The sequence below is a fragment of the Vigna umbellata genome, chromosome 5 (genome assembly GCF_029865625.1).
Source record: "Vigna umbellata cultivar VRB3 chromosome 5, Vumbellata_1.0, whole genome shotgun sequence".
NCBI classification, from domain to species: domain Eukaryota; kingdom Viridiplantae; phylum Streptophyta; class Magnoliopsida; order Fabales; family Fabaceae; genus Vigna; species Vigna umbellata.
In genome coordinates this window covers 29,601,073-29,612,440 of record NC_142169.1, presented here as the reverse complement: position 1 = coordinate 29,612,440, position 11,368 = coordinate 29,601,073, and the positions used below count along the sequence as shown (strand labels likewise).

Below are 11,368 nucleotides of genomic sequence, written 5' to 3'. Positions count from 1 at the left end.
TTTAAGAAAATTGCACAAAAATTACTTTGTATATATTGTTTAATCAGGAAAATTGAAACAAAAGTTATTAGAAAAAAGATAAAATAAAGAGAATGTGTTACACTTGAATAAGAGAGAAATGAGGAAAGATAAAGATGATACAATAGTTTTTCATTTTACTAAATTAGTAATACACCCTACTAGAATGGTCTATGTATTTAATAAACTTTAGTACCTAAATGTCACTGAAAAAATATATTTCTTACAGTGTTTTGACTTTATTTTTTCCAATTTTTTGAAATTATATTTATTTTAAAATTTATTTTTAAGTTTTTATGTAACAAGTGATAAAAATTTAATTTAGAAAATTAGTAAACTTTACGTGAATGTAATATATTGTATATATGCATTACTATTGAATAAAGACACTAAATGATGCTTATAAAGTCTATTTCCCTTCATAACTCATTAAACATTCAATTTAATGAATCATAACATGAAAAAACCATTGAAATAAAACTTAACACAATTTTTTTCTCTCTCTGTCCATGCAGGTACAAGTCTCGTGAGGATGTTTTTAGTTAAATATCTACAATTGAAGAATTTAAAGAAATTATGACTAATTCAAATCCTATAATCTTGGTGAAAATTCTAGTAATATCGAATCATGCTATTGCCATAAATGAAAGTGAACAACACTAATTGGTTACCAGAAAATGCCAGCCCAGTTTGGAGGAAGAGAAAATAAATTAACAAACTTCTTACATATAATCTGTCTTTCTTAGGCCATCTTAGAATCTGTCCACTTAATTTGTTAAAGTTGAGGTCTTTGAAAAAAATTTGCAACCGGAATAAGCTGAAGGAAATTAGCTTAGAAAACATTCTATAGTGTCATAAACTCGAGGAGAATTGAAGTCGTGTTTTTTTAAGCATTGGTATAAAAGAAAAATTTTAAATACTATTGAAATATATGAAAGTAATACAAGAACATTCTTATAATTAATGCTCTCAAAATGTGTTGTAACCCGCGAGACAACCGGACTCATCACGGATTTGAGTCAGGTTGAATTTGAAAAAAATGTAATTTTTTTATGCGGGCTAGTATTCAATCCGGTTCACTTAGAACCCGGCTCACCGGGTTGAACATGTAACATCCCATAATCTCACACTTGATAATTCATAATTGATATATTGTAGCATTACAGCAACATCCCATAATCTCACACTTGATAATTCATAGTTTATATATATATATATATATATATATATATATATATATATATATATATATATATATATATATATATATATATATATTAAACTCAGATTTCAACTACAAATTCATAAATATAACTTGAATTCTTCTAATTTATTCTTCTATCTCTTTCTTCATTAACACTGAATCAGACGACATTCCTTCCTCTGCTCCCATATAATGAATTATACGATCATCGCACATACACAAACACAAACAAGTAGGGTGAGCTAACATGCAACAAATCATTTATAAAACATGCATAATTATTTTGATACACTCAACAAACATCATATAATAATTATGTCAGACATCCTCATATCATCATACAATAATCACACCATAAATACTCATCCCATAATACCACAATTCCTAATAGACACTCATCCCACAATACCCCATAAACATTCATCCCACAATACTTAATAGACACTCATTCGGATGATACGTTGATGAGCGGTCACGGGAGGTTATGCACTTGTGATGACTTCTACTTCTTCTTACAAATACACTTTCAAAATACTCCATATCATCCACAAGGTTAGTCCTCAACACTATGTCCAAGACCGACACATAGACCAAGACCTCCTGCCCCTCTCACACATAATTCATCCTTCTCTGCTTGAGATTGCATGATTATCAGAGTATCAGGATAACCTCCAACAATAGGACCCTCAACATCAACATATACACAAATACCATATCATTATAGGATCTCTCCACGAGACTCATACCATGCTCATATTCCTCAACTCATATTATACCATTACAAAATCTCCCCATAATATTAGTATCATCTTCAGATGCATAAATTCAAATTCAATATAATAAAATGCAATCATCACATAAATCATACAAAATGAATATATCACAAAATAAATTAACAATACTAAAATATCACCATAAATGGTCACCGGAGAAGAATCAAATGTTTGACGAATCAAACTCACCATAAACGCCAATACATATGACTAGTCACAACTTACTAGATTTGACCATGGCTGCTTTATGATTAGAGATGTACCAACTCCGATTTTTAAGATTCCTCTATCCTACCATCACAATTATAATTCATAATTTCATATCTACCACAATAACATGAATTCATTAGAAATTTTCATTCCAACAAGATATATTGCACAATAATTTAACAGTACATAATCTGTTCAACAAGATTTAAGTTAAAACTTGTCGAGTAGACTTTTAGGAAAGAGGGGTGCGTCACAATGGATAACTTAAGTACCAAGTCTTTTCTTAGCCAAAATGTTCCTTAACTAGTTTTAACAAATTTCTTATTTACAGATTCAAAACAACATATAATATTAACACAAAAATTCAATATGGATAGATATACAGTAAGCACATATGTTTTTCATTAACAGTATTCACACATAATTTCAAGACATGAATAGTAATAAAACAATACTAAATCATAATATAAAAGCTTAGAAAGGTTAGTTCTTTTACCTCTATTCCAGACTTAATCTCTTGCTCAGAATTTGTTTATCCGAAAACCCTCCAGGACCTCTACTCTTCTTGCAATTAAAATTTCTTCCTAACTCTTTCTTCTTTATTTCTCAAGCTTTCTCACTTGATTCTTTCTCTCTTTGTGTAGAATAACCTCCCTCTTATGGCTATTTATAGTCCAAAAATTTTAATATTATTTATTATTTTAATATTATCTTATTATATTAATATTTTAATCACCACTTGACATATTGGATCCCTCAATAATGCCTTTAAACGTGGAGTGCTAATCCACTATCAATATTAATTTTATATTTTTTTAACAAAAAGGTAGAAAATAGTTTGAATCCATGTTCTTCAAATCACCACAATTTTCTACCATTTAACCTACCAAATTTCTTATTTAACTTATTAATTATATTTTTCATTCACAAAGAAATTTATTACTACTAGTAATAAAATTGTTACAATTAAGGTAAATATTTTTCATGGGTTTTACAGAACCCGTGGTGAGTCGGCTCACCAACCCACCTAATTTAATTTAATTATTTATTATTTTATATTTCAATATTATTAGTTATCATTTTTGTATTATATTGTAGATAGTGATAAAAAATATTATAGATTTATCTATTTAAAACTCTAATATTATATGGACAAGTGAGACAAAAATTAACAATATTAAAAACTTATTTGTTCGCCTTTTGTACATGTTTTCGAATTACGCTTTGATTGTATGATATTTTTTTTGTTTTTAAATTGTTTTTGGAGTTTAACATCGGTTTAGAGTGACATTTATTTAGATTTGAATTAAAAAATAATAATATATTTATTTAAAAAAAAGTTTATAATTAAATGAAAGAGTGAACCAACCCGTTTAACCCACCAACCTGCAGTGGATGCAGTCAAATTTGAATTTTTTTTAACTGGTTAATAAATAAGTCAGGTTAGATTGACTCATGACTAATTCGTAATGAGTCGGATCGGATCGAACGTGATTATCCATTTTCACATCTTTGATTATAATTAGTTGCACTTAAATATTGGGAGAGTAAAGAGAAGTTACAAGTTTGTAAATTAGACATAGTCCCAAGATTTTCAGGTTCGGTTAATATTGTTTTTCTTTGAAGTAAGAGAATCAAACAGAAATCACCTTTTCCTTTTGTAATTGAAACCTATTTTTCACAATTAATCGCCATGATCGTTTGACAGTGGATATCATCATTATGTTTGCTTTGAATCTTTTATCATATCTTTATTAGAGGAAACAAATTAAGTCATATCCTATCAGAAATGATCAATTCAAATCTAATAGATGAAACATTTACAAAATAATGACATTTTGAGCAATTCCCTTAATTTTAAAAAAGAAAAAAAAATACAGATATTTTTATAATATTTTGATACATCACACATCATTTTTACCAGTTTATTATTTATTTGTTATTATATCAATATATTTTGAATCCAATAAAAATAACACATGTTATGTGAAAATATTATAAAAGAAAAGTCTATGTTACCGTATCATTACCTTTTTAAAAGTCTCTAAAATAAAATCTAAGGAAAAACAAAGTACATTCTTATTCATTAAATATTGCCTCACTGGAAACTTTATTAGTAAAAATAATTGAGAAAAAAAATTAACGGTTAAGGAAATAGAAATTTAATATCATTTGAGAACTTGATTAGACAAACTTTAATATCACGACCATTGCAACATCCAATTATTTTACAGTAGCAGTAAATTCTGAAATCTAACAACAGTAGCAATGAACTAAACTGCAAGGCAAATTCAGATATAGACACCACGAGGAACAACTAAATCAACTAAATGGTTAACAAAACACAATCAACAAATATTCAACTAAGGCTAAAAAGGTAAAATAAAATTTACACTGAACTAGTTCTTAAACAAATTGAAAGAAAAAAAATTGTATATAAAGACGTAAATAGCCATCGCTAAATTTTAAGATTGCGAGAAGTACACATTGCAATGGAAGTAATTAATTATAAGTTGGATATAAAAAATCACAAGCTCTAACCAAATACTATAGAATATACTAGGATTCTCGGAGGAAGGAAATCAAAATCACATACAATCTAAAATACTAACAAGTGAACAACTACAGTCAGTAACTTTGTTTTACAATTGAACAATAATATGCTAATATAGACTTTTTGACAATATTTTAGTATAGTATACGTGTAAATTTTTTTATTAGATTTAGAATATATTAATACGGTAATAAATAAATGACGATGTTATATCAAAATGTTGTAAAATAATTAGTGTAAAATTATGTGTTTTAGTAGTGGCTTTAGATGAAGCTTTTTACAACTTCAAATTACTTCATAAACCAAGTCTTTCCTCTTTCTCTCATCTTTATCTCATTCAACGGTGATAAAGTTACCAGAAAAAATATTTTGATATTTAAGTCACTATATGGTCGTTTAATAAACAAAGTTAACTATTGACAATACAATCACTTATTTATTTATCTTAAATTTGTGTTTATAAATTTTGAAACGAGTTTTTAATTAGCATTAACTTAATTACAATCCAAAAGTTTTTACTTATAAACATATTTAATTTGTAAGTTTGATTAATATTAGAGGAATTATGGGTCCATTAGTAACTTTTATTAATAATCATTCGGTTGTGTTAATTTTTATACTACTTTTGAATATGTTAAGGTTGACTATCAAGTTAACTTATGACCGGAGACCAAACAATACAATATTTAACCAATCATCGTGTACGACTTAAAATCACACGATAATTTATAATAAAATAATAAAAACACCAAAAAATTATTTGAAGGAACTACACACAAAGGAAAAAAACACATGGTGTAACTATTTCAAATGACATGTGATTGACTCTCTAAACCTATAGTAGGTCTCTAGATCAATTTTATATTTGGTACTTTTCTTTGGTTTGCAAATCAATCCTTTAATTTTTTTTATCTCAATTAGTTTTCTATTTTTGAGAAATTGAAACAATAAGTTCATTCCATTAATATAACACTAACACTCTTAAAGATGTGTCTTCTTTAAACTATTTTTTATACTTAAAAAAAATGATTAAATGTCAAACTGACATTTTGCCACATAACAAAAACATTGTGACATGAGCTGTCACTGTTATGTCACATGTCATTACGCTGTCTTGATTTGGTCTCTAGATTTTTATTTTGTCTCAATTCAATCATAATTTTTTTTAATTAAACAATTTTATTTCTTTTTAAATTAAAATTAAATTAAATTTGTATATAAATATTATATTTTTATTAAAATTTATACTCAGCCTTCCAATCTTTAAGTAAGATTAATGCAACTTTTTTTTTTGTTTCATATATTTTTATATATTTTCTTTTATACTTTTTATTTTCATTTCCTATTCTTTAATAAATGACAGTCATAAAATTTATTTCAAAAATATAATTTAACAAAGTTGAAAAATATACTTAATTGGAAAAGCAACTTTTTTTCTCTCCATTATCTTCGTTTTAATCATTTAAAAAATAAGATTACAAAATAACCGGTTCAAAAATCAGTTGTCTGATAACCGAGTTTCGAGTACCAGCTCGACTGTTGTTAAACACATGGAAACTTTGATTTCGGCTACCTAAAACCCGAGTTCCCACCTTTTCTCGATAATAAAAAAATGTATAAACCGACCTCTGAAATCGGTTCGCTGAGAATCCAGTTTCGTATAATTTTGTCATATAATAAAATTAAATTTTGGAAAAATATATTTTAGTTTTATATCTTAAAATTATAGTATTTAAGAAAATAATATAGATTTATTAATAATACAAAGTATTTACATCGTATATTTTTTTTTTCATGTAATAGGTCTATCTTATAAAAAAATTGTCAATAAAAAATTATATTTATCATTATTATATAAAATTATCATATAAATATTATTATTGTTGAATATTTTTTACACTTTTTTATTATGTAAAAATTAAACTAATATTATTTAATAAAATTTAACTTATATACTTGTAACTTCATAAAATATTTTAAATCAGAGTTAAAGTATTTTTTATTCTCTAAACTTAAATGTAAAATTATAATTAATTTTTGTATAAAATTTAGATATATTTTAATTTTCTAATTTTAAAAATGAATAAATATACTTTTTTCAATCAAATGATGTTTTTTCTTTTAGGTGTTAAAGTATCTTTTTAGACTAATATTTAAACTAAAAAGGTCTGAAAGAATATAAACAACTTAAATATAAAAGTGAAACACCCATACCGTTCTTTACATATGCTGCTTAACTGCTAATAACGTTTGACTATATTGTATCAATAGTAAATTTACATTTGATGCAATCTAGTCATATATATATATATATATATATATATATATATATATATATATATATATATATATATATATATATATATATATATATATATATATCCAAATTTACGTATGATATAGTAGCGTCAAATAAAAATTTTGATAAGCTATTTCTTAGTATGCCATAAAACATTTTTTTAATATTTGGATCCGCTAATAAAATAATTTATTTTGTAGTGCTAGTTAACTCAAATTTAGTTTTTACAAATTAATATGAAAATTGCTTATCATAGTATTCATTAATTGAATTACTTAACGTAGGAAGTAAAGTTCTTTATAGAGTAAATTATATTATTCATATATTTCTTGAAAGGTCCATATTTGTATTATTCTAATGAATTGTATTGAATGAATGTTGATTTTTTTTACCGCATTTAAGGAGTATTGGTTTAAAGAATTTAAACATTCCAGGTCTTTTTGTTAGAAACTCACGACAACTCTCATAAATATTAATTTTCTATTATGTCCAAATTTTCCTGTTATGTACGGGTTTCTTACTTTAGAATAACAAGATTGGATTTTGGTAAAATCACGTTTTAGACAAAAGTTAGGCATAATATAAATTATTGTTAATGAAAGTTGTGGTAAGTTTCTAATAAAAAAAACGTGGGATTTTAACTTTTTTAAAAATATTGGATTTTGGAAAAATCGCGTTTCTAATATATTTTCTCATAAAGAAAAATAATATTTTTTTCACAATTTAATGAAATTTAGTGCGTGTATTTATTTAATGTGCATTACACGAGTTTCATAAAATAATTACTAATATTTTATCACCAATCTTCTTTTTAAACTGCAAAATTTTTCACGCAACTTATTATTAAACTTTTAAAAATAAGTTTATATTTACAATCTAAAAGTAATTATACTTCATATTTTTAACTATAATCCTTAACGTAAAATAAAAATTTAAAATATCATTCAACTAATATTAATATTTCCGAAATTAATTTTAAACACAGCCATAAGAATAAGTTTATTGAAAGAAACAACTTAATTTTGTTTTGGTACGCTTAACTATAAATTTTAAAAGTTTGGTAAAAAAAGGTTTCAATTATTGGAGCTTCCATGAAGATCGAAATTTGTGCCCATGTAAATAGAAGTGCAGGTTCAACTAATACAAGTAACACCCTGTGACGTTGAAAGTTAGAAGAGAGTTTTAGCTTTGATTCTAAAGAAGTCTGATGTATATTTTATATATAAAAAAAAAACAATTATTTTAACACATGGAAAGTATAAAAGCCATTCTTCACTTTTAAATCATAGATTGATTTGTACTTAGCTTAAGGAAAACAAATAATTTTAATAAAAATAAACAAATAATTCGAAATCTTTTTATTTTAATCAACTCTTCTCCCATCTATTATTATGCTTGTAATTGTTGGGAATCTGATATTAACAGTAAATTAGTCTTTTCTGTTTCACTGAATTAAATTAAGTTTGGTTAAAGATTATATTTTAGAAATAATTGTGAAAATTTATTTTATTATCGTTAGTATTTATTTTTAAAATATATATCTCGATGGATTGAGATTTTTATGAACTAAAAGTAATAAAATTAATTTATAATATATATGTCATTTTTTGAGAAATTTCCATTGATGAACAAATTTTTAACTGTCTCTCAATCAATTAGTAGCAATCTAACAGTTGTCTGAAGGACAGGGACAAATTGATTTTACAAATGTTTTTGAGTTGCAAAAGCTAACCATACAATATTGACCATTAGTTTCACCTTCCCTTCCCTTTTCAAACTGGTGCTGCTCTGCTGCTGCTGTTCCTTTGATATTTACTTTGCCACTGACCCTTTTATAGGCATGCCACAGATCGCAGTTGTACTCCACACTGCACCAAGTTAACACCGGAGGCTTTGGGATCTGAACAATGTAAGCCCCTTTTCCAACCACGCTTTATTATACTCTGTTTTCATCTTCTATCTAGTTTTTCCCTTCGTTTTTTTGTCCCTGTTTTCTGAAAATAATCATCGGTCAAAGTCATTAAATGTTCTAACGCTCTCCGCTTCTCAAAACCATTGACTGTTTCTACTCTTACAAAAGTCTAGTTATGTTCTATAAAATTCCTTTTTGGACATCATTGTATACTTTCACTAGGGGTAAAAGTTTGCCAGACAACAAAGTTTATTCAGTACCTGGAAAAAAGAATTTGCATGTATAAAAGGTAATATAATATATTAAGAAAAAAACAGTTGCTGATAAAATGCATAATATACATATATGTCTATATATAGTCTCTCTTTTGTTTAAATGTGATTTGACCTGTTAATTAAGCAGGATTACAAATAAAATGGTGTCACATACATTTTACACATAACATGTTATTAGTATCTTTCTGTTAGAACAATGTGAAATAATACTGTCATTTCGTTTGCCTTCTGCTTCTTGTAGTCATATCAGGAAAGTTGCAAACAGAACTTATTTCAGGGTCTGCTGAATGCACAATGCAATAATAGTTAGTTATCTTCTTCTGCATCACTGAATAGTATATGTTTTTTTATATATGGTTTCTAGCATCACAAATTTTTAAATAGTCTTAATTTATCAGTAGATATGTATGGTATTTGATATAAGGATATTGGATGGCCTGATCAATGGGAGAAACCTCTGATACTATAGAAAACCATGTTAGATGTCTATTTTACTGTCCAAAACCGCCTACCACAGTAGTGTTTCTGATTTTGAATATTTGTTTTTATCCTAATTAACTTTATCGATGCCTTGGATGTGTGTGCAGCCTCACCAAGTTTCTGCTGAGCTAACAGCAGTTTCAGTAAGTTCATTGCTTCATCTAGTTGCAAAGGTTACACGTTATTTTACAATTCATTTTGTTTCCCATCTTGAGCTAACTCTGAGCGAAAAATGGAACAGTTTCTGACTTGCACATGCTAATCTAATTAACTGTAGAATTGCATTTTTCATGGATTCCGTTGAGGTCAACTACAGCATTCAAAGCCACACAGAGGCAAAACAAGGCGTTCACACGTATGCTGCTCAGTGGCCAATTTCCTCTCTGGCATGGTCGATGCGTCGTGACAAAAGCCCTCGCCTTGCCATTGGCAGTTACTTGGAAGATTACACCAACAAGGTTGAGCTTGTCCACTTCAACAACGACACCTTCAATTTCACCACCGATCCTCGTCTGGTGTTTGACCACCCTTATGCACCCACAAACATCATGTTCTTTCCCTCCGAGGATGACACCAATCCAGACCTCATTGCCACCTCAGGCGACAACCTTAGATTGTGGGAAATCCACGAAGACCACATTCAACTGAAGTCCCCGCTAATCGGTAACAAAGTCAGCGATCACTCGGCAATTACCTCGTTTGACTGGGCAGTGTTTGACACTCGTCTTATAGCCACTTCTAGTGTGGACACCACATGCACCATCTGGGACATTGAGAGGGAAGTCATGAAGGCACAGCTAGTGGCACACGACAAAGAAGTGTACGACATTTCATGGGGTGGGTTCAATGTGTTTGCTTCCGTGTCAGGTGATGGTTCTGTGAGGGTGTTTGACTTAAGAGACAAGGAGAAATCTACCATAATTTATGAAAATCCTGTGCAGGATTCTCCCTTGCTGCGATTAGAATGGAACAAAAGTGATCCAAGATTTATGGCGACAGTGGGATTGGACAGCAACAAGGTGGTGATATTGGATATCAGGCTTCCGACCACACCGTTTATGGAGTTGAGTAAACATCGAACATGTGTTAATGCGATGTCATGGTCCCCAGATTTTGGACGACATTTGTGTTCTGTTGGTGATGATGCAAGGGCCTTCATCTGGGACGTTATGGACTCAAGGTTTCCATCAAGGAATGGTTGTGAAGTGGAGCCAGTGATGTGGTACGGATCTCCGGCTGAAATCAATCAGGTCCGTTGGTCCCCAATGCAGGTCGATTGGATTGCGCTTGCTTTCTTCAACAACTTACAACTACTCAAAGTGTAGTTTTTGTTTCTTTTATGTGTTGAGTGAAACCTATAATAATGCTACAAAAAGCAAAGTTCTGCTTTTTGAACATCAATTTTTAGACATTTTGCATTCATTTGAGATGAAGGTGTTAAAGGTGAAATTTTTGACAAACAGGTGGGGGGAGTTAAGGTGGTTTTAACAAGATTGTAACAGTCTTGTACTTGATAAAAGAATTATCGCGATAAAATTGCCTTTCATATTGATTTACTCCAAATAAAGAATTTTCTTAAATGAAAAACTAAAATGTAATATTGTGCTTACTTTTTTATATTATATTAAATAAAAATTTCACTT

General features: G+C 28.2%; 1 pseudogene across 2 annotated transcripts; it reads left to right on the top strand.

Annotated features, from left to right (window-relative positions):
- Positions 1-8,803: 8,803 nt before the first annotated feature.
- LOC124833424 (WD repeat-containing protein LWD2 pseudogene) lies at positions 8,804-11,152 on the top strand (annotated as a pseudogene). 2 transcript variants are annotated; one of them, XR_015779790.1, is made up of 3 exons: positions 8,804-8,967; positions 9,833-9,898; positions 10,003-11,152. The product of XR_015779790.1 is annotated as a WD repeat-containing protein LWD2 pseudogene, transcript variant X2 (transcript). The 2 variants fall into 2 exon arrangements; XR_015779789.1 differs by having other exon boundaries at positions 8,805-8,967; positions 9,833-9,868.
- Positions 11,153-11,368: the final 216 nt, after the last annotated feature.